The sequence below is a fragment of the Falco punctatus genome (genome assembly GCF_963210335.1).
Source record: "Falco punctatus genome assembly, chromosome: 12".
In the NCBI taxonomy this organism is placed as follows: domain Eukaryota; kingdom Metazoa; phylum Chordata; class Aves; order Falconiformes; family Falconidae; genus Falco; species Falco punctatus.
In genome coordinates this window covers 5,754,553-5,776,999 of record NC_137592.1, presented here as the reverse complement: position 1 = coordinate 5,776,999, position 22,447 = coordinate 5,754,553, and the positions used below count along the sequence as shown (strand labels likewise).

Below are 22,447 nucleotides of genomic sequence, written 5' to 3'. Positions count from 1 at the left end.
AGAGGAAGGATTTTTTTGAATTGCATTTTTCCACATGGAAAACACATCTCTAAAGCAGTCCTATTGCTAATAGATGTGGAGACAAAAGCAGCATTAGTAACACTGCTAACATTTAGGAGACATGGGTATATGGGTATCAATCATCTTGAGATGTTGGAGAATGTGCTTTTTTCAGATATTAAAAGAACTTCAGATGTGGGACAACAATATATATCCATGAAAATTACAGAAAAGTGAAAGAAGGGAAGAACTGAAAAAGTTAATACTGCATTAAAATCCATTGGACTTGATATGGGGCCCAGTTTGAATATTCTCACCCGCACAGAATGGCATTTTGATTTCAAGCCACTTCACCAGTAAACAGTGGGTGCTATTTAGGAAGAGTACAGGCATTACAGCCTGGCCCACTGTTATTTAGAAATAGAATTGTAATTGTGTATTGAGTTCTTATCTTAGGATGAGGTAATCTACAGTATGCTGATGAACGTTTATCAACTGGGCTGGTAAAGCCCCAGGGAATGACAAAGGGTAGAAAGAATGGGAAGGAGACACATTGGCTATGAAACACTCCTTGCTAGAACAAGAAACAATAGTGTGCTGCAACTGAAAGCGAGACACTTCCGGGACAAGATACCTTGCTGAGGTACGTTACTCCAAAGAGATAAGCGTATTTTCAGTGACAGGTTGGGGCACTGAAAACAGCAATCCCTGCAGGGAGACACAAGGTCTTTCTAAGGTTTATGTTTAAGGTTTCTAAGGTCAAGTGACTCTTGCTTCAGACTAGCAAAGTTTTTGTTCTCAGGTAAAAATGTTTAAAACAACTTGTTATAGAAAGTAAGTACTAAGTAATTCTTGAATCCCGGAGACCTGCAAAGTCTCTTAAAATAGACACCCGAAATAGCACACCACTTCAGATTTCTCCATGTTTTTTACATATAGTTGAATCAGTAATTTTTCAGTCAGAAGCTTACCAAAGCATCACAACTCGACATTTTAGTACTTATTTTCTGGTTATATGGCTATATCTTTCATATCTACAGCTATATCTTTTATATAGAGACACACACAGACACTAACTAATGATAATCTCAATATTAAAGAGCAAATGTATTTCAAATCTGCTGCTGGTGTCGAGCTCTCCATAGGAAGGGAGTCCAAATTCCCAACTCGGAGAAGGAATGAAGCGTGCCCAAAAGGGGCGTAGGATGGAAAGTGCTGCAAAGGCGGAACATGTGAGAACTACAGAGAGATGTTAAAAGCAAGGCAAGAAGAGTTTCACACTCAAAGCATTTCTTTTTTTAAAAAAACTTTGGCCAGCACTGGTTAGATTTTTCAGGAAGCATCACAGAGCAGAACAAGAACTGACAGCACCTAGACAGTACATGTGCTGTTTGTACTGCTGCCCACCCTCTTTCAGAAGGAATTTTGCGTGCTATTCCCACCGCCAAATTTGAAAATCCTTGCTTTAATCCTTAACGTAATTTCTGTCCCATTTCTGTAACTTCTATACAGCCTTCTAATTGACTTAAGTAAGCACCAGAGTCCTGGTATAAAAATAATTTCCAAAGAGGAATATGGATGTCACACGAATTAATAAAGCACACAAAACGAAGATGTGGAAGAGAATGCTTTCCGCACCTTCACCTACAGAGCAGTGTGCTGTTACATTGGATTAAGGCTCCCCATTGGTCGCATCACATGCGGTGCAAAGCATGTGTAGTCCTGTTATTCTACCCATGACAAGAGGAAACCCCTCGGTCAGTATCTTGCTGCAAATCCTGCCCTTAAGCAGGGGTGAGGCTCACTGAGAACTCACTTGCCGAAGTACCATGGATTTAAATTCTTTGGTGCCTGACACAAGACAGTTTAAAGGGGTCTGAGGCTTTATAATTCAGTTATCCAGCACTGGGCATGCAGACCCAAGACCAACTATTTCATCAGTGATTATCTTTCTCAGAAATATGTTCCCTCATCTCCAGCCCTGTTTTTTTGTCAGACAGCAGGATACAAAACCAACATCAGCCTCTGCCAGCTGCTTGAGTAACCTCACAGAAATGTGTACATGAAGTTCTCCTGAATCACATACCTCACAACAAATAATTGATTCCCCTGGTGATGTTTAGGAGTTTTTATCGATCTGACAGCACTTTCACAGGCCTAACAGGGAGGAAAATAAGGAGTAACTTAGCAGAACTTGTGCTTCTTGTTCATGCAGGTCACCACTGCGACAGTCACCCAGCCACAGACAAACTCTTGCACACGTTAACAGCTCTTTCTCCTGAGCTGGGCTGCCAGCTAGTGACGAAGAACTTGCTGAATACCACCATCTACTGGCGTAACATGTGGGGGCTGGGCAGGGCGGGGCAGGGCGGGGCAGGGCGGGGCGGGGCAGGGCGGGGCAGGGCAGGGCACGGCAGGGAAGGGCAGGGAAGGGAAGGGAAGGGAAGGGAAACAAGGAGGGGAAAGTGAAAGCGGCTGAAGAAAAATTAATAGCGTGAGGAAGAAAAAAACCCAAAGCCACTTATCATAAAATAAAAAGGCATTTATATGAGTATCAAAGAAGCAAGAGGCAAGGAAAAAAAAAAAAAAAGATGGTGAGAGCTGTTTTCCTGACAAATTGCCACACGTACCATGCAGCTGGCTATGACTGCTAGGCAGACACAGCACCAGAGCCCGGGACCCAACACAACTCTACCGCAATAGATGCAGGCAGGCCAGCCCCTACCAGGCAGGCTTCTCCACAGCCTGCAAACCCTTAGACGATGCAGGCTGATGTCCTGTGTACCACAGGCAATTACATCTCAAAATACTTCTTTATTTTAGCCCCAAATCTTGTGTTTGCTTCAGGTACTAAAAGGATGTCTGGCCTTAAATGAAAGCCACCAAAAGAAGTCTGGAGTTTGTTTGAATGGGTGGTCACCGCCTTCTGGCATCTCAACAGAAGGCTGCTGCCCACGGGGTCTAATGGCTCAGGCCTGGCTTCCTGCCTTGGACTGCTCCTGGACCTGGCAGGGCTGTGGCCAGCATCTCCTGACATACCACAGCCTCTGAATGTCTCTGTGTTACAGAGCTTCTCCACAAGCAATAATGCTCACCCTACTATTGATCTGAGTTAGATAGGAATTTGTCTCCAAGATAGGGAAGGCTCCATATGTCATTACCATACTGCTCAAGTCATCCACCCACTTCGATCTGCAAGGCTGTTATCACACTGATTGCTCTATGTACACCTTCCAGGAGTGACTTTACAGTCATCTACTCACCCAGAGTCATAATTAGAGTCAGGAATGTACTATTGCAAAAGAGATTTAATATTCATTTGAATCCTTAACATTAATTTGCTTCAGTTGTGTGCCAGCCCCCTTTCCATATTTGCTTTCAACGAATATTTTAATAAATTAATTTTCTGGCAGGAATCTTTGTGGAAATGGTAAGTTTCAAATCAGTACTGGGGAATGCTCTTGGGGAAGAAATTTAGCGTTCATAATTGTGTGTATTCTCAACAGAAACCCAATAGTAATTGTTCTTCTTATTCAATCCCACATGCTAGGCTGCAGTTCAAGGGTCCTCCACTCAGTCCCTGTCTCTGCCAGGCTCCCTGTCTGATCCTGGGCAACTCGAGCAATCTCTCCCTGGGCCAGCACAGCTACACACAAGAGGTCAGGGCCTGCAGCCCCCTGAAAGCTTAACCCTCTGATGGTGACTGTACAGAGATGCTTCCTGGAGTCAATAAGAACACGGGTATGGCAGCTGAGCACAGGGAAAGTCTACAAATATGTGCTTTTAATTGGGGCTGGCCAACTCAGGTTAGAAAAAACAGCGAGGGCTCTCAAATTGCTTTGGGTTTATCTGATTTAATCTGAATTATCTAGCTCAGGTTAGCAAATCTGAACTAAGAACATACTTGCAATTTTTTTGCTATGGAAATAGCCATCAACCCTAGTCTTTCCCACCACTGAGATCATAAAGGCTATAGGAAAGTCTTTACCTTTTCTTCCCATCCCTAATTACAGTACAATCTATTCCCTTTTTAGACCAGAATCAGCCTTTAAAGTCTGCCCCTTCCCCTACAAAAGACCATAGAATATATTTGCGAAATTAAAAAAGTTATCTCAAGTCCCTATCTTACAGCTCCCTTTGCAAGGAAAGTGCTCAGCCACACCAATCGGTGATTTCATCAGTTCTTTCTGCAAATGCTGGGGTTTTTCTTCTGTATGAGAGAGGCTGAAGAATTAAGGAAATCATATTCCATTTGAACTTTCTGCTGCTGTGACTCTTTTCTCTTCTCTTTTACCTCTTTCCTGATTCAGCCTAGCAGCATACCCTTTCCTTTTTTTTCTACATTCGCCTATTCCTTTTTCTACCTCCTTTTTAAGTCTGCGCTGTGGCCTTCTCACAGAAATGCAAGAAGAGATGGTAGCACTTTATCCAATTATTTCTTCACAGTGATACATCAGACCTCACTAGAAGCTGTGACTGGCTGCACTTGGGCTTTCCCTTCTCCCCTAGCAAGTCCCAGGATGGAATGTTTGTGCCATCACAACTTCTGCCTGTACATTGCCACTACTCCTCCACCTCCATGGCACCCAATTTTCTGTCCTCTTGCCACTCTGTGCTCATCATTCTCTCTGGTTTTCCCACTTCAGTCAGATTCTTCCTCTCTCCTTCTTATTTCTCTTTCTTCACCCTTGGCTGCGAGCCAGATGTCTCAGGTCTGATGGGTGAGTGGGTGGGTGTGCAGAGAGAGAGAGAGAGAGAGAAGAAAAAGGAAAATATCCCAAGTCCAAAGGTCTGCATAGGATTAAGCCCCATTTGCCCCAGGCGGTTTGAAGGCAAGAAAGAAAGAATTCAGACACAGCAAGGACTAGATAGACTTTCCAAGTAAGCAAGTAATGCCAGAAAATATATTGGGCTAATTTCATTCACATGATACCAATGCAAATTGCTGGTGGCAGGGATCAAGGCTGGGATTTTCAAAAGGGCTAAAGCTCATGTTTTTAAAAGCTCTTTACTGACTTAGGAGTCAAAGTCCCATTTTCAAGAGGAAGTTAAGAGCAAAAAAACCCTTCTGAAGCCAGTCCTAATTCTACCAGTCAGACTGGCATTCCCAGATCCTGACTTTGCTGCCACCTCATTTTCATGGGGAAAGTCCCCAAGATCTCTCTCAGTGGGTAGGCACGGGCTCTCTTGGCAGCAGTGAGCAGCTCTGTGCCCACCTCCCACCTAAACCCCAGGATGAATCAGAAATAGGGTGATCGCCCACTGGGTCTGGTTGGTACACAATGAATGCATATAAGCCTCATCATACCCCGTGCTTAGTGTTGCCACTCTCCCTCAAACACCATCATCACCTGAACTTGGAGCAATATTTAAATGTGGAGTCTCCCACTTTTAAGACACAGCATTGTTGCTGGCTGCAAGGCATACTGAAGGGTCTTGCCATACTCTTCCTGCTGAAGTTCCTTTGCTTTGTGTAAAGTACTGAAAGATTTACTGGGGCCAAGAGAAATCCACAATGATTCCATAGCCTAGAGATCAACCTTTCCCCAGAGGTGGGAAGCTGGTTTTCAAAACCCAACCCTGAGACTTGAAGAATATTTAGGGAGGGAAAAACATATCAGCTCTCTTCTGGTTTTCTTGTGGTTTGTTTGTTTGGTCTTTATATGAGATAGCCTTAATTCTGAGGGGACTAATGGCAAGGTGAGGGAAGAGTCATATCCAGAGGTAGACACCTACTGTGTTATGGCAATGCAAGGCAGGATAGGAAAGTCCTGTCCTTCCCTCTCACCATGGATGTGTTGGTCTGGGCATGCCCAAGTTAACTCAAGAACTCTGGAAGCTGTGTATACTGTTCTATAAGTGCCTACATCTCCCTCACCAAAATTTAGTGGCACTTGCTATCTCCCAAGTCATTTAGAGTACAAATTTCAGAGGTATCTTAGGGTCAGATGTTTACAGATATTTACACCTCCAAACTGCACTTACATAAAATATTCCTCAGTGAATTAGGAATGCAGTCTGCCATTTTTCGATTTAATTTTTGCCTCTGCATTCTAGAGATGCTGTTTGAAAATCCTAGTCTTGCAAATACAGTTAGCAATAAGCACCAAAAGACTGATTTTGAAACAGCTCCCCATCCACACTCGAGGACACATTCTCACATGCGCCCAGCTCCCTGGCTGACACATCAGTGAAATGCCCAGATTCTCAAATATGCCAAGCACACCCAACTATTCTTCATCACCCTGTATTCTTTTTGGGAAGGGCAGAATTCATCACTGCTTTTCTGAAGTGGGCTTGGTGTTGAGTTCTTTTGAAAACCAGGCCCTACTATTTACTACTTCTCTGAACAGCTCCAATCTTTTAATATTTGCTGGCAGAAACAGTACCTTTGTCTCCAAGGTAGCTTCATCTCCCTTCCCAGATATTGTTTCTGACTTCAGTAGCAGTAAAGGTAGATCAACCAGTCATTTTGAAAATCCCACCCTCTATATTATGTCTCAGCAACTCAACACCAATTAGATTTTGGATCTTGAATCTTTTCAACAAACTGGCAGTTAATGATCTATAGGCAAAGACCGTTTGACAGGCATGGCTGAAATGTAAAGCCATATGTGAAAATCACCATCTTTTCACATACAACTTGTGAAGAGAAAGAGGAAAATATGAATCAAATTAGCTATCATTACAAATAGTGGTCTGGAAATGAAACACAGATGTTTTGATGGAGAATGGGTTTTTTCGTAACACAATTCTTCTGAAAAGCGCCCATTCTGTATGAAAAGGATCCTTTTTTTCCCCTGAAGAACTGATTGTTCAAAATATTAAAGTATTCCAACCATGCACAAAGACATCTCTGCATGCCTTTGCAATGTTCCATGGGAGCTGGATTTTGTTCTTTGGTGTTCATCTAAGCCAAACTCCTTAAATGAATTACATTTCAAATGTAATATATCTATCATCTTTAAGGGAGGAGACCGTAGATGATCAGTCCAAATAGAAGCCAGGTTTAAAGAAACTTAAAGAATGAAGTTTAAAGCCAGGTACTATGGCAGGTTTTCCAGACTGAAATATTCTGGTCTTTTACCTTACATTTTCTTGTTATTAATCTTTTTCTTCCCCCCTTCACTATAATTACAATTCTTTTCCTTGCTCATTGTTTATGCTATACATGAGTCACTAACAGTCATGTGATAAGCAGAAAAGTAATTTGAGAAAGGTCCACTAGAACATGTACATTTGGTCCACAGTACTTGGACCCATGTCCATCTCTGTGGCAGAATCCTCTTAGCCCTGCACAATTCAAATAAGAGCTAAGAGTAGGTGAAATTTCCAGCCCATATCCATATGCCCACAAATACAAATCTCCAGCCAGACAAGTCGTTCCTCCTTCTCCTAAAAAGTCGAGGTTTTTCACTTCCATGCCTCGTTCCACCCACACCTGCCACCTTCACAAAGCCACAGCTACTATCCAAGAAGAATCATACTAAACTGAGATTTAGGATATATGTTCTGCACCTACAACTACTAAAAAGTCTGCTAGCTTGTCTCTCATCTAAACCGGCAAGATGTGGTTTGTAAGGGATTTCCCTTATTAGGCTAACCAGTACCATTTGAAAAAGCAGATGAGCTTTCAGGACATCTCAAGGGCCTTTCTTTCAGATCTAAAACATAAGCAGCAGAACTCAAAACTAAAAACAAATTTTAAAAAAATTGCCTGGAGTTTAATTTAACATGTACCAGTGAGGCCATCTATTTAAGAAACAGCAACTGGTGCAGAGTGTATATAGAGTATATTAAGAGTGGCAAGGTGATAATCTTTGCAAGACTGGGGAGAAGAAATCGTTTATAGCCAGTGGAATATGAAGGTGCTGTAGGTGGGGTAGGAATTTCAAGTGTACCTTTGACATTGAACATTAACAGATGTTAGTCCCCAGGCATGAAAATGGAAAATATGGTTTTTTCAGTACAAAACCACTTTGATGATTGAGCTGGGAGAGCTCCACAAGACAAATTATAGGACTGGACCAGTAAATTTGCATGTCTCATTTTTAGGGGACACACAGAAGGACTCTGAACTCCAGGCGCCAGCAAATTTGATAGCGAAGCACAGGCTTGTCCAGATTCCCTAGCTGACCTGTGGGAGAAGATGCCTGCTCTCCTCTGACATGCCATGTGGCTACAACATGAAAAAATCCTTGTGGTTCCTGATCCCTCCAAATAAGGAACACTATCTTTACAGCCACTCCAAACAGAGAACCAGAACAGTGCATAATGTGGCATGACTCCTTCCTAAGATTTTCTAAATCAAGTAAAACGGAAAAGCGGTCAAGTCCAGAATAGAGCTAGGCTTAATAAGTTTCAATAAGAAACAAAGAAAGCACTGTTTTGCACTGTATTGTTCAGGCTTGCCTTTAGGCACATGTAGAAAAATGTTTACTAAATAACCCAAATACTTAGCAGTGAGATGCATTTTATTTCACACTGAATTTTCTGCAAGTGTACACATGCCAAAAAGGAAGCAAAAGGTCATCAAATTATTCTGGGTACCAAGCTGTCAGTGCTGTCCTGCAGATCCAAACCCCTCCATTTCACCACGAATGAGCCATGTAAAAACACAAACCAAACAGATGCTTTTCTCCAAAACAAAACCAGAAACCAAAAAAGTGTACCATCCTGCATTACGAACAGGAACGGCATGGAGAGGATTCATGTCTTCAACCGTGTGTTGTAAGACACATAACGGGATTGCCTCTTTAATACGTGACTAGGACCCATGATCTGAGATCAAACCTGTCTGCCAGGTGAGTAAAGACATTTGAAAAGTACCTGACCAGAAGAAGCAGATGAAGAATAACTCCCTCTGCCCTGAATTGATTTTTTTTATATACTTCAAGCAACATGCTTCAGCACGCTCAATCCTTAAGCCAGTCCCAAGCCCAACTAAAGATGCAAATGCCCTCCTGTCTCCTCCTCAGTCTTTGCCAAATCAATTGTAGTGTTTATAGCTGATTTAACTGAGTTTTCTTTAAAAAAAATAAAAAAGATTACATAAAACAATACATTAAAACTGACTCATTACTGCGAAAGATTTTCACTTCAAGTAAGCATCTCATTCTTTCGGAAAAACACCTCTCAAAAAAATGTCTGATCTGCTTTGCATAGGACACTACATCTTGCCAATCAGACAGAAATACCTGCATCTCTAAGTCACTTCAGAAAATAGAAGTAAGGTGGTTTTTTAAACATTGTTCTTGCATATCAGATCCCCCACCATAATGACATGGTTGGAGTCTGAAACTAATGCCAGGCAGACCTCAGGCAGGGCTGAAAACCTCTGTAAGGTACAACATGTACCTGCCAACTGCACTATTTCCAACCAAAGTCTATGGCCATTTTAAGTTATCTACTGCTTTAGTCATGAGTTACCTTCACTTTCCCATTTTTCTACCAGCCACAGCTAAATCTCAAAGACTTTATTATAAAAAGGTATTACTTACAGCATACTCAATCTTAAACCATACATTGCTGAGCAACTTGCTACTATTTTAGGTAGAACGATCAAACACACTAATTCCTAAGATAAATACAACCATGCTGAAGTGACATATTTCAAAATCTTCTGTTGTTTGGAATAATCACCTTCTGAGAAGAAAGCAGTGATCCAAATCCCTGCTAGTAATAAGCAGGAATGCTGCCTGAGTATTATCAGTGATCCTGCAGTTACCATCCTGAGATGTCTATAATTAACTACTGCCAAAAACAACACCACTTACCCATCCACAGAATATTCCCAACAACTGCAAGTTTGTTCCTGACTTCAATATCCCTTTCGGTCTGAAAAGAAATTACCACACTGATTTATTCAAAAGATGTGCTTCCTGTGGGTAATCAAAGTCTTTATAAGCATCTGCAGTTTCAACTGCTTAATTTCTACTGCTGTTAGCGCTGGAGAACACACATGTGCATAAAGGAGCCAGCTGGATTCTTCTGGTTGTTTGTGCATCCTCATCAAGAATCATTCCCATCAGTTACAGCTAAACTGATCTATACTGTGGTAGGCCCTAGGGGTACCAGGCAAGACCAGAGCACTACACAAGCATGCAGCAAAAGACAGTCCCTGCCCTGAAGAGCTTACAGTCTACATGCACAAGGAATGGCAGATGCAGCAAGACACAGTGACTCATGAAACTCTGGCAGTAGCAAGCTGAGAATGAAGATTTTCTCGTGAGGGAGTTTTGTAAGCTTCATCAGCTTCAGATAGCCTCTTCCCCAGGATATGTGGGTGGCAGGTTGAAAGCCACTGTTCTAGATCCTAGGAGTTCTCCTTTTGTGGAAATCATTGCAAACCATGATGACACTTGACGAGTATCGCAGGAGAAAAACCAAAGTAAGATTAGCCACTACTGGCAGAGCAAGGACATCCAGATGACGAGCAGCTCCTGTGGGACTCCCCTTTCTAGTTGGGACTAGGCAACATGATGTTTCAGCCCTTTAGAAGATGCAAAGCAGAAGGACTGCTTTTGCATAGGTGATTTGTAAAGCCAGGACACTATTGCACAATAAAGCTGCCCTCGTTCACGTGGGCTAGATTCAAAGAAAAATGTCAGTGAGAACCACTCTCTTTCTTTAGTGGATTTGAATCAGAAGGACAATTTTGAAAGATAATTTACTTTTCTCCAGTCACAAGACTATACAATGTCTTTTAATGCCACTTCCCTTAATTCTTCTTTAAAGGGTGCTCTAAGTTAACAGGAGCTGCGCACTCAGCTGCCTTTCTGTACATAAAACTTGCTCTAAATCAAACGGGAAGACATTTGCATGGGAGCTCCTGGGAGGCAGTATTTGCCATTCTCATTTTCTGTCTCTTGACATGGAAAAAAAAAAAAGGATTTATCTGCATAACTAAAGAAAACAGCATTTTGCATATGTTTCTACAAAACAATTCAAATACTGAGGAAAAGGGAGGTGTTTTTTAACTGTGTAGAGGCAGAACTAATGTCCTTTGGATACAATGGCATCTGAGAGACACTGTCACTCCTCAGTGTTTAATAGGGGACTCTGGTAGCTGCTTATGGCTTTTAATGCTCAGGACTGCAATAAACGACATCATCTGCCTGCCAATCTTGAACAGTAAAAATTCCAGCATTTTTCGTTTAAGTATCTATGGAAGGTTTTTCCCACCTATTGACTTACTGAAATGAGACGGACTTATTACTCAAACATGAGAGAACTTTTCATTTCCAGGAACACATACTTAAACTTCTGATGAAGATGGGAGCTTAGGGCATATCATCACTACCTCTGGTGAGCAGGGCCTGAGTTAGTTAAGCCTAGATGTGAGCAACCACCCTACAAAGCAAGTGTATCCTAATGAACCTACATCCCCCAACGGTTGCTGAGCCTTCAGGGAGTGCATCCCATGGCTCTCTATGGTACTGCACAGCTCTCACCCAAGGAGTCACAGGGGGATTGGTCTCTCCATTTAGATTCCGGTTGTGAGCTGTAAAAAGGCACTGAAGTACAAGCTGGTCTGGAATAATTTACCTTCCACCCTAAGTGTGACTACTCTAGTCATGTGAAACCAAAGCCCATATTCTAACTCTTGCTCTCAGGAAGGTCTGTCCCAGCTGACAGAAGTGCTAATCTCACTGCAGGGTTTTGCATGGGACAGAGAGAAGATGAAGTACAACAAACTATTAAAAACCCAACCTGACTGTGCAGTGAAGGCACACGCTGTAGATCAAAGGTGCCATGATAAAAGAGAGTTTGAACATTTCAGAGCTTGCAAAGTGACACTCGATTTTGTTAGAAAGTTAAATCTGACAAAAGCTTATCAGCTTTCCAACAGCAACATCACTGAGAACACAGCTGCAAATGGATGTCCTACAAGCAAACAATCAACTATGGATCTCCACAAAAAGGAAACTCCAACGAGCTTCTCAGATCTCTCTTCAACTTCTAATCAACTATAAAGAACAACAAAATTACAGAAGCAGGAAACCATGCTTCCTACTCTTTCATGAAAATCCTTTGAAACTCCTCCACTAAAGTGAAGATTTAAATAGTCTCCTAGTTATAAAATAATCTCTGCTTGTTTTCATCAGCCTGCCAGTTTCAGCCTCTTGGAAAACTCTTCCTTCACCTCAAGCAAATACATACCCACTTACAGTTACCAAGATTCATTAGCTAGTTACCCAGATTCATTAGCTTTTGTTTGCTACGGAAAGCCCTTCTAGTGCTGCCCAGATGGGTACAAAAGGAAGGGCACTGCAGGAGACCCAAGTCAATGAGTGAAACAGAACTTAGGAGATGCAAATATGGGTTTTAATTCTGTCTCAGGGTACCTGTGTAATCCTGAGATCAGTCATGGAGAACCTGGCTCTGCCTTAGTGCTCCAGCTAGAAAATGGAGTGGTAATTCTCTGCCTCAGGGGAATCCTATGATGAAAACATGAAGAAAATCCTGAAAACATGAAGGCTCAGCTATTGTGAGGCTGCAGCACTCATAAATATTTAAAGAGAATGAAATCAGGAGGGAGGAAAAGGCAGGGGGCTTTAATCCACTTCAAATTTACTTTTTTCACTGAGTACAAGTATGGAATTGGTAAAACCAAGTAATCTGATCTTACTGCAATGATGCCACAACAGGCAATGCAAATCATAACATAAAGGCAGCTGAGTGTAGAAATGTGTTTCTTTTTGGCACTGTCGGTTCTGTTGGTTGTCACACACCCCCAGGAGTTGAATGAGTCAAGACACGGAAAAAAAATCCCATCAACACAACAACACTCAGTTTCCCTGCTACTTTCATGAACTCTTCAACTAAGCCCCAGGTTTTCTAACTCTTCAAGGTATGGACATAACATGTTTGCAGATGCTTCCTCTTTGCTCACACTGGAGTTGGAACTTGACACTTGGTGGCATAAGTAATAGGAGGCCAGAAATATCTGAAATTAAGCTTGATACTCACATGTATCAGTACTGACTACATGACACACCCTGTCCTGTAATGGACCCTGAAAAGGGTCACACCTTCCCTTTCTAGCATTGAAATTAGCCGCAAAGCCTGCCTCTAGCATGATCCAGATGTTTTTGGGAAGGCAACTGCAGGTGTGGACAGTTTCTCACCTTATGTCACATCCTCAAGTGATGTGAACTAGTGCTGAACTTCCAGGAGGTTACAGCTCAGGAGCTAACCATGCAGGAGGAGGTGGGAGCACCAATTGTCACAGGCAGTTCAAGCCAAGGCTGGTATTGATCTTACTGACCAGACATCATGCCCAGCTGCCTTGTGGCAGCAGATTTCTCTTTGGTGATGGCAACCAGATGAGGGATAATAAATCTGCAACTACCTCTCACTCAAGAGTGAACTGGAAGGACACTGGCACTTACAGACATGTACCCAAGAGATCTAAGACTGTTTGTTTTTCCACTGACGACCTCAGAGATTACACAGTACCTTGTCAAAGAGCAAGACTAATTTTTTCTCTTGCAAAGAAAGAAAAAAAACATATATAAGAACACACAGGTAACAGTGAAGATTTGCATGCAGTGTGGCCAAGAAATCAAGTGACCAGTGAAAAAGACAACAGAAGGAAAGACTCTTACTTACTCACTGGGACTAAGAATCTTAGTGCCTTGGAAAATGGCAGAGTTTGATAATTTGACACACAAGACTTCCAATGGTTAAATCGAGGTCTAGTAGCAACGCTGCACATGTTTTTAAGGACACTAAAGCATTGCACAACTTAAGGACCCATCTTCTGATGACTCCAGCTTCTGCATTTACCTAGACTGACTGGTTCTTCCAAGTAAAATCTCTTTAGGAGAGCTCAGACAACTCTAACGAGCAAACTCATTAACCTGTTGCACAGCCATGTAAAGTGCCTGGCTGCACACAACAAACATAGCCTTTGTGGCAGTTCAATATGGCAAGATCTGGGCCACTTCAGTGGCAGGCACTGGATGCCAAACACTCACATAGGTCTGCTTAGTAGTTATTAAGTACACTTAAATAAGTTATTAAGTTGTTTTGCAGAAAGTGTAAAATGAACAAACATAACAGATATTTTTGGGAGAGATGTGCCATGACTACTTTCTCACCCCATGCCGTATGTGCAGAGCTGTACTTTTTGGCAGTACAACACCCAGCATTTCAAGCTCATAGAATCACAATGTTTATTGTCTGCCAGATGGACTGTGAAATGTATAGTGTTCATAATGGGATTATGCAAGTTGTCTGTTGTTTGAAAAATAATCTGAGCTTTATCCTCTGTACTCTTTCAATGGATTTCCCTTTTATACAAATTAGGAAGTAATTTTTTTTTGTTGTAAATACTTGTAGATATCTGCTTTCAGCTTTACAAATGACATCTTATTTAGGCACATACTTCAACTGTATTAAGGGAAAACAAGATTTTTTTGCATGAATGAAAGCCCAAAGAACACATTATTTTATGGAACTATACATATTGACTCTGATCACAAACCTGTATTTCTCAGTGTCCCAGAAATAATGACCAATATATGACAATGCAGTTGCTATAGGTTACAGCTCTTAATCTCAGTGGAAGAAACAACTACCTTTCTGGAAAACACCTAACTTTGGGTATATGCTTGCAGTTCCTGAAGCCAATAGAATTGTGCTTAAATGATTATCTGAACTGCAAATTGTGCATCTCACCTAATCTTCACATTCTGATTTTTTTTATAGTTACTGACACTCCCAAGGATTTGATGGGCTTTAGATACAGACATCTTCCAAATGAGGTGAATCCTCATTGCTTGATGGTCAACGCTGTATCAGATTCTGCCAGTCATTAAGAAACTCTGACTGCACAAATAAAACTACATAACTTAAAAAGCAGGACTCAGCATGACTACTGCTCTTCCTCAAGTTATATCCACTGATGTCACCCATCTATCAAAGGTCTGCCTGTTTCACACTCACCCTTCTCGCTGAATCTTGACAGGAGGAGCCTTTGAAAACCACTCACAATATATTCAGCAGTGAACATCGACCACAAACTGGGATATGTCTCCAGTGCCATGAGTGACAAGCAGAGCAGATCTATATCTTAACACCACGCTCCCAGATTTCTTGTGGGGTCAAATGGTTTTTGTGATTAAGCTCTGGGGCTGGTTTTAACTTCAGAAATGTAGTGTTGTTCGGGAATGAGTGCTTTGGAGGACTTCCAAAGCTCACCAAAGAAAAGATTAAAAGTCCTGTTGATTGCCATTGGGCAAGATCAAGTCATCAGGAACCATTTCTCTTCTTACACTGCCACTGCTGCAGAAATTATCCAATGTTTTGCTACAGGTTCCCAGATTCAGGCTCTGTCCTCTGCAAGACACCGCTGGGAACACGTGTAACATCCCCTTTCAGTAGGAAAAGGCCCTCAAGCTCTGACCTTCAAGGTATGCCAGAAGTCAAGGGTACCGGTGGCAACTTTCACCTGTACAGTCTGCTATACTACTTTTTTATTATCTATAGCTTGAGTTAAGCTTATTAACACTAATGCAGCATCAACCTGAAATTCAAAGGGTTGGAATGTCAGTTCCACAATATAACTAAAGTGACACCCCTAAATAAGCATGAATGAGCTTTGAAATGGTACCAAAGAGACATTTTTACCACTAACACGGAAACAAACATGAATTATAAACTCTTCCCTTTCCCCACACCCTGCCATGAAGAATCACAACTCAGATTCACCCACAGATGGCAGTACTTCAGTGGCAAACACAGTTATGCAATAACCACACTGGGATCCTGCAGAGCAAAATTGGTTGCAAAAGAATATATGCACATATACTGTTGTTAATATGGTTCCTTAGTCAAAATGGCTGTGAAATGAGTGAAAAAAAAGGGAGTGAGTTTCTCTGGATTAAAGATATTGCAAAGGAGAACAAGAATGAATAGTGGCCTGTAGCCACTTCTACCAAGGTAAAATGTAAATCGGAATATTACCCGATTTAAAATCACGGAATTGAAGAGAATTAGCTGACAGTCATTTTTCAGTTCCTCTCCAACTAAGAAAATGAAAGGATTTGATAAGCTATGGAAACTCACTTACAAAAACCACAGCATTAATTCTTGTGATAAGCAAGCAGTTCCTTTTCTTGAAAGAGTTCATTGTTCATAAGTAATTTAAGGACAAATTCCAATTCAGGAAAATACATTTCATATCAAAATTCAATACAACATCCAAGAGTGAGAGGAAATTCAGGGCAGCAGGATTATGATTTTATTTCAGGTCCAATTCTTGAGGTCTGTTTTTAATGTTGATTCATAAAAATGTCGTTTTGGTCAAATACTTTTGAAGCCGTGATTTGCTAGTGGCTTGGCTCTTTAGGGGAGGGGGAGAACTTGAAAACATTGTTGGCTTGGCCAGAAGGTATGAACTTATTCTTGCATTTGACCTCCTCTGTACAGCACAGACTCAAATATTGATGCATCATAAGTTCCCTGAAAACACACTTGAGTAAGGCTCTGCTGTGTTAGATGTTGCATAGCAGTGCCAAGTACATTGTGTTGGCAATAACCTGAACAACTCTGTCTTTTTTCCTTTCCCATGTTCCCCAAAGAGTCCTCAGGTCTTTTTAAGATGATGCTTTTGTGTCTTTTTATTTCATTCTGAGTGAGCTTTAGAAAGTCTTGTGTTTTCCAGGTTTCCTCTACAATCATTTAAAACTGGAAAGTTAAATTCTCCTGCAACTCCTGGAGTTCATGAGTTAAGAAAGACCACGACAACTTGTAAAACATGAAATAAGAAACGTATGGTAGATGCATCCCTGTTCTATTCTATCATAATCTGCACACTAAAGAATTGCTTGGGTCCTGGTCAGTTGGAGGCAGCCAACTGAGGGAACCTGCAACACAGCACTTCCAGGAGAATAAAGCTCACCGTGCTCAGGCCAGTGCAGAAAGCACCTCCCTTGTACAGCACGTCAACACCCTAGGAAATGACTGCCACCAGCTCAGGTTCTTCCCATTGCACTGCAATTTGGCAGGGCCCTCTTGGAGCTATATAATCAAGCCCTTATTTTCCTGCTAGCTTCATGATGACTATGTTTCTCCCAGACCACTCCTTCACTTTCTCATTTTGCCTCTCCATTTTCTACCATTCCCTTAGTAAAGGTTAAGCCAATTTGGAGCTTTCAATAGGCAGCATTCAGTCATCCAGGAGCCTGATCGTGTCTGCTTGTCCTCGGAATGGGCACAGAAAAGGTAACAGCAATGGAAGCTTTTCCATGTGCTGTCCCACCCAGGATGCCAAGCACCTTGACCTGCAGGTCTTCTCCCATAAGGACATGAGGATACTTCATTATCTTGTAGCATCATTAGGTTGCTCGGTGAGAGCTACAGTGTCAAACAAGGGTGGGTCTGTCAAATGTTGCCAGTTGGTATGAGATCATCTGGCCAATGAGACAGCCCAGAGATCATTTGCTTTTACCTAGACTTCAAAGGCCACATTGCTTCCAGCCAATAACCAAAGTCTCCTTGATTCACGCAAATGACCCACAGATGAGGTACTTCACATTTCATTATTGAACCTCTGACCCACCCATTGTCCAGTCCCTGTTTTTCCCCTCAACTGTCCAACTGGATACCCCAAATAAGTTAAAGCACAGTGCCTGAGAGTCATACAGTGCTGACTTTCCACTGCTCTAAAGGCAAATCCTGCACTCGTATAAACGTTTCTAAACTCCAACTCAATAAACAGGCCCTTCATGAGAGTATAAAAATAACTGAGCCATGCTCCAAGACCTTTCACATTGCTAGAGAGGTGCAAAGGGTGTGTAGTGTAAATAAGAATCAGGTTCACAATTTCTATGCCTGCTCTTGTTTTCAATTACACCTAGATTTGTTTCAGCTTTGAAATGAAGCTTGAACTGATGCCAGATAGTTTTTTTCTTAAATCCCAACACATTCCAGATTAGCTGTGAACAACAGTTACTCTTTTCCATTCTTAGCCTACCACTTCTAAAAGGATTCAGAAGAGGAGCTGCTCTGGTGGAGAGGACATGATCTCTTCAATGAGCACAGGTGCTTCTGTGTTGAAGTATTAATCAACCAAAGTCCCATATGACCATTTTATTATGTTAGTATGGCAAGCAGTCAGCTGTGGGGTTTCTTCAGAAGCTCATGAGGTCACTCCGTCTCTTTAAAGCAAAAATAATGACTCTCCAGCAAATAGTAAGAGTTGGCAGCTGTGATGTTGAGATGATGTAATTGTACACAGTGGTGATGTGAGATTTTTCTTGGTTCCTAGAAGCCAATACTGAAGAGGTAATCATAACAACAACAGTATTTGCTTAAAATTTTTGGACAAGAAAGGAGATCAAGTTTCTTGCAAAAATGAACAGTGATCATAGAGAATGAAAGGTCAGAAATTGGCTGTCAGAATTGGAAGCGGTTAGGGCCAGGCTCTGGCGCTGAAAATGCAAGGTAGCAAGCAGTGCAAAGAGCTGACTGTTTCCCCTGCACTAACACACATATCTTTATATTCTGAGCACCCTGAGCTACCTCCCTCTCCACCCCTCCTCTGTTAATAGCTGATTATCTTCTTAGTTTTGCCATGGGAAAAATGATGGTATGGAATTATTTACTATTAGTAGGCTCCCCCAGAGCAAATATATGGCACTGTATACCTTGGCAAAAGGGGGTGGACACTTAACACTGAATCAGTGACTCAAAGAACCAGCTTTCTTGGTTTTATTGGTGTTGGTGAATTTACTGAAAAATAACTACTAAAAGAAAGAGCCATGTTTCTTTTTCTACAGCTTAAGAGAATGGACTGGAAGGACTAAGCAGGTTGAACAACTGGATAATGAAAATATCTGGTCACCTTAGCTCTGGGAGGCTTCAAGCGTTTTGCATCTTGTAGTATCCGCATCCTCCTTTACTTCTTAGGTTTGTAACATAAGAAGAATGCCACTTAACTGAAACAGGTAATGCCTGTAAGAAAATGCAGGGCCACACTAGTCTGGCTAAACTACTTTTGCAATGTGGCTCATTCCATTACAGCTCCTAATTACTGCTGCACAGATGCTCTTATTTATAAGTGGGGGTAGCAGGCACACTGCAGCTCCGCTGTAAGTTTCCTAGTCTGCTCTGCTGGTGGAGTTTGATTTTGGAATAGTTAGAGATGGACTCAGTAACCTGGCAAACTGAAAAAAAAAAAACCAACCAAAAAACCAAAACCCACAACACACCAACAAAAAAACCCCAGAGGTTACTTTACTAATCCTTAATAAAGTAATGAGGAAATGAGTGGATTATTTGCAATGATGGCTACTTTAAGTGGTAAATAAAACTTCTTGCACTGTGTCATTGTCTCTCACTGGGTTTTGTGCTTTAACGGTTTGTGAGGGCAAAACATCATGCAGGTGTATGTAATTTTAGTCACTCTAAATTCCCCCTAGGTTCACAGGGACTGAAAGTTGTGCCTTATGTCATCCAAAGTGGTAAAACCCCTCAATTTGAAACAACAATAGGATGTGACCTTCCAGTATGATTTAACATCACAGGGAACAAATAAATGCCACAGAAGTGGGCAAAAAAAAGCTGGCAATTTTTTTTCTGGTACACATTAGGAAGAACTGGATTCATTAGGAAGCATCGATTTTATTTAAAATCTGAGAGATTATTTGCAAACGATGGTAAGAATGCTCTTACTTGTTTCAAATTTACTTTGAGTTGTTTTTAGATCATTGGGTCTTTTTTGCCAATATTAAAGTTAGCTTAATGAGTGCTAAAGTTATCTCTAATTACTGTATAAGTATTGAAATGTAGATAATGTAACTACTAAGAGGAAAAGGAAACTTAAAAATATTTGGGGTTTGGTTTATTTTTATTGATATGGATGGCTAACATTTCTCATAAAGGAGGTCTGTTAAAGATTCAGGTTTTTTTCCTTTCAGTTACCTTATCAAGAGCTCTTGACATCCATGTGTAAATATATATTTATAAATATATATACACATAGCATATCCCCTGCCTGTGTTTCCATGCTGGAGGATATAAGGATTAAATATTTGTAATGTAAAAAAAAGCAAAAATCACACTTCAAAGTAATCTTTCCAGCTATCTCTAAACATCACTCAGAAGCAAGGATGACAGAACTCAGTGTTTGCAGGAGGTTTTAAAAAAATCAGTTGGCTGTTGAGCTGGCTTTCAGTTCTGATGGGACTACCCTGGCCAAAATTTCAACCCTTTCTGTTTGAAAACATAGGCTGAAGAGAAGTTCTGCTTTAGTTGCCTGATGTCCCTGTTCTCCCATTTGGACCAGGTTCTGCTCTGTTTCCCAGGATGCGGCAGGACCCTGGTGGCCATAGCTGTGCCCACCTTCTCTCCAAGGGTGTAACGCAGCAGGAGATTCTGGTTCAGATAGGAGAAGCCATCCAAAGTATTCAGAGGGTAAAGCAATATCTCTGCATAATCTTAATTATTTTAGTCTAATTATTCTAACCAATTTTACCATTGACATAGATATTTATCCCAAAAATAGAGCAAAGCCAATGGATGTGACAGGTGAATCAGCCACTAAAATCCAATAAAATTTAAGAATGAGAGATCAACTTTTCTGGGTTGAGAGCCTATACTTGACTCTAGCAATTGCTATTCCCACTCCAATCTGCCATGTAAATGAGGCATGGCAGCACCTCTCCCTTCAGAAAGGAAAAATCCAAAGTTCACATTAGCTGTGCTCTTAAGATTACTAAACAAAGAGTGCTGGCAAAACCCAGTGTATATAGTAGATATTTCATATTAGAGCTCAGAACACTGACACTACATTGCTACACCACATAAACATAAGTAAGAGTTATGTGGGTTAGTGACCGCTGTATATTTTCCCACTGTATCATAATTATAGATTCTCTTTTACTGTCACTGCTAAGTAATTCTCTGATGAATCTGATTCATTGTGCAAACACAGCATTCACCAGACCTCAAAGTGTCTGGTGTCTTAATAGTGCCAGTCTGGGGCATATGCTAGCTCATAGTAACCAGGGACATGGGTCTGACACTCACAAACCCCCCTGCAATGTCCACCTCTGGGAATAAGGCTGCATCAGATGTGGCTTCACAGACAAGTGAATCACCTACAGGTGTCTCCAGAAATCTCTCACACACAGGTTCCCATACAGATTGTGTGAATAAAAAGATACTGCCCTGATACCACAGGACTTGCAAAATAGTGAGTACCAAACCACTAAAGCACTGTCTAAAATAAAAGTGCCATTTCACATCCATTTCTTTTATCAAAAGGCCACTAAAACATCTTATTTCCAGGAGAAGGCTCCTGCCTCTGAATGCCCATGCAGGGAGGAATTTTGTAGAGGGCCAGGGCTTGCATACTTCCCTACTGCCCAGCTCAAAGCACACAGCATGCTGGCACGTGCCTCTCCTGGGGCATGCACAGGGAGCCCACGCTCCTAACCTGAGGCTGCAGACACTTGAGTCCTTTTCCAGACTCAAGTTGCTCAACAGAATTTTCCCATTACTTCACAAACTAAATCAAATGAATGAATACGCCTTACAGTTGCTTTTCTCCAGTTTCCCTCCCCACCACAGAGACTCTTGGGCTGGCACAGGCCAGTGTCATTCCACTGAGGTCAATGGAATGATGCCCATTTATATCAGCTGATGATTTAAACCTCTAGTCTTTCTCTCCAGTGCACGTTTCTTTTCCAGAAAGCCTGGATATAAAGCAGAGTCTAGAACACATGGAGGTGAAAACAACCGCAGCTGATTTAAACTCACATTTCCAACCTTTGCAGCTGCATCACAACAGTAGGAGTTTTGCAGAAACTACTTGACTGTAGACATGTCTCCAAAAGGAAGGAAAAAACCCAGCACATACATCAATGATAAATAGACACCAGCAAGCAGCAACAGCACAACTGGCATCAATGTGAGGTTCTGCCTACCCCCCAACTTTTCCAACCTTTTTCACAAGTGAACACTGGAACAGCTACAAGGAAGATTAGACATGCAGAAGTGGGGAAGAGACTGTCTGAGGGGACCTTCCTTGTAGAGAGAAGCTACACTATGGAAAACTCACAAGAACTGTTGGCTAAGGTAACTGTGTAATGCTGTAGCATGTTTGGGGAGGAATTCCAGCTTGACTTCTGCAATGATTGTCTTACGCCCTCAAGCATGAGATTTTATTACCCTTATCTTGGCAACTGTGACATTTACTTATTGGCCACAGCCTTACTGCAGAGAGGGAGGACTGGCTTGCTACTTCTCCCAACTGGGTGGCTGCTAAGCCAGCTGTCCCAAAAGCTGGAGGAAAAAGAGAGAATGTTGATAAGATCATTCCTTGGCCCATCTACTTCCAGCTGAAGTCACAAAGGAGCCCAATCTAAAAGGAAATAATTATCCAGGGAACTCAAGTGACCAGGCATCTCCTGCATTTGGAAATCAGAGTCATCTG

The 22,447-nt window shown here is 41.6% G+C and overlaps 1 long non-coding RNA gene across 1 annotated transcript in view; it reads right to left on the bottom strand.

The window, feature by feature from the left end:
• LOC308071980 overlaps nt 1-22,447 on the bottom strand; it is a 147,513-nt gene that overhangs the window by 13,908 nt on the left and 111,158 nt on the right. The window contains exon 2 of the long non-coding RNA XR_013931451.1: nt 1-22,447. This exon is cut by the window's left edge and continues 13,908 nt beyond it; it is cut by the window's right edge and continues 18,261 nt beyond it. This is a non-coding gene — a long non-coding RNA (uncharacterized lncRNA).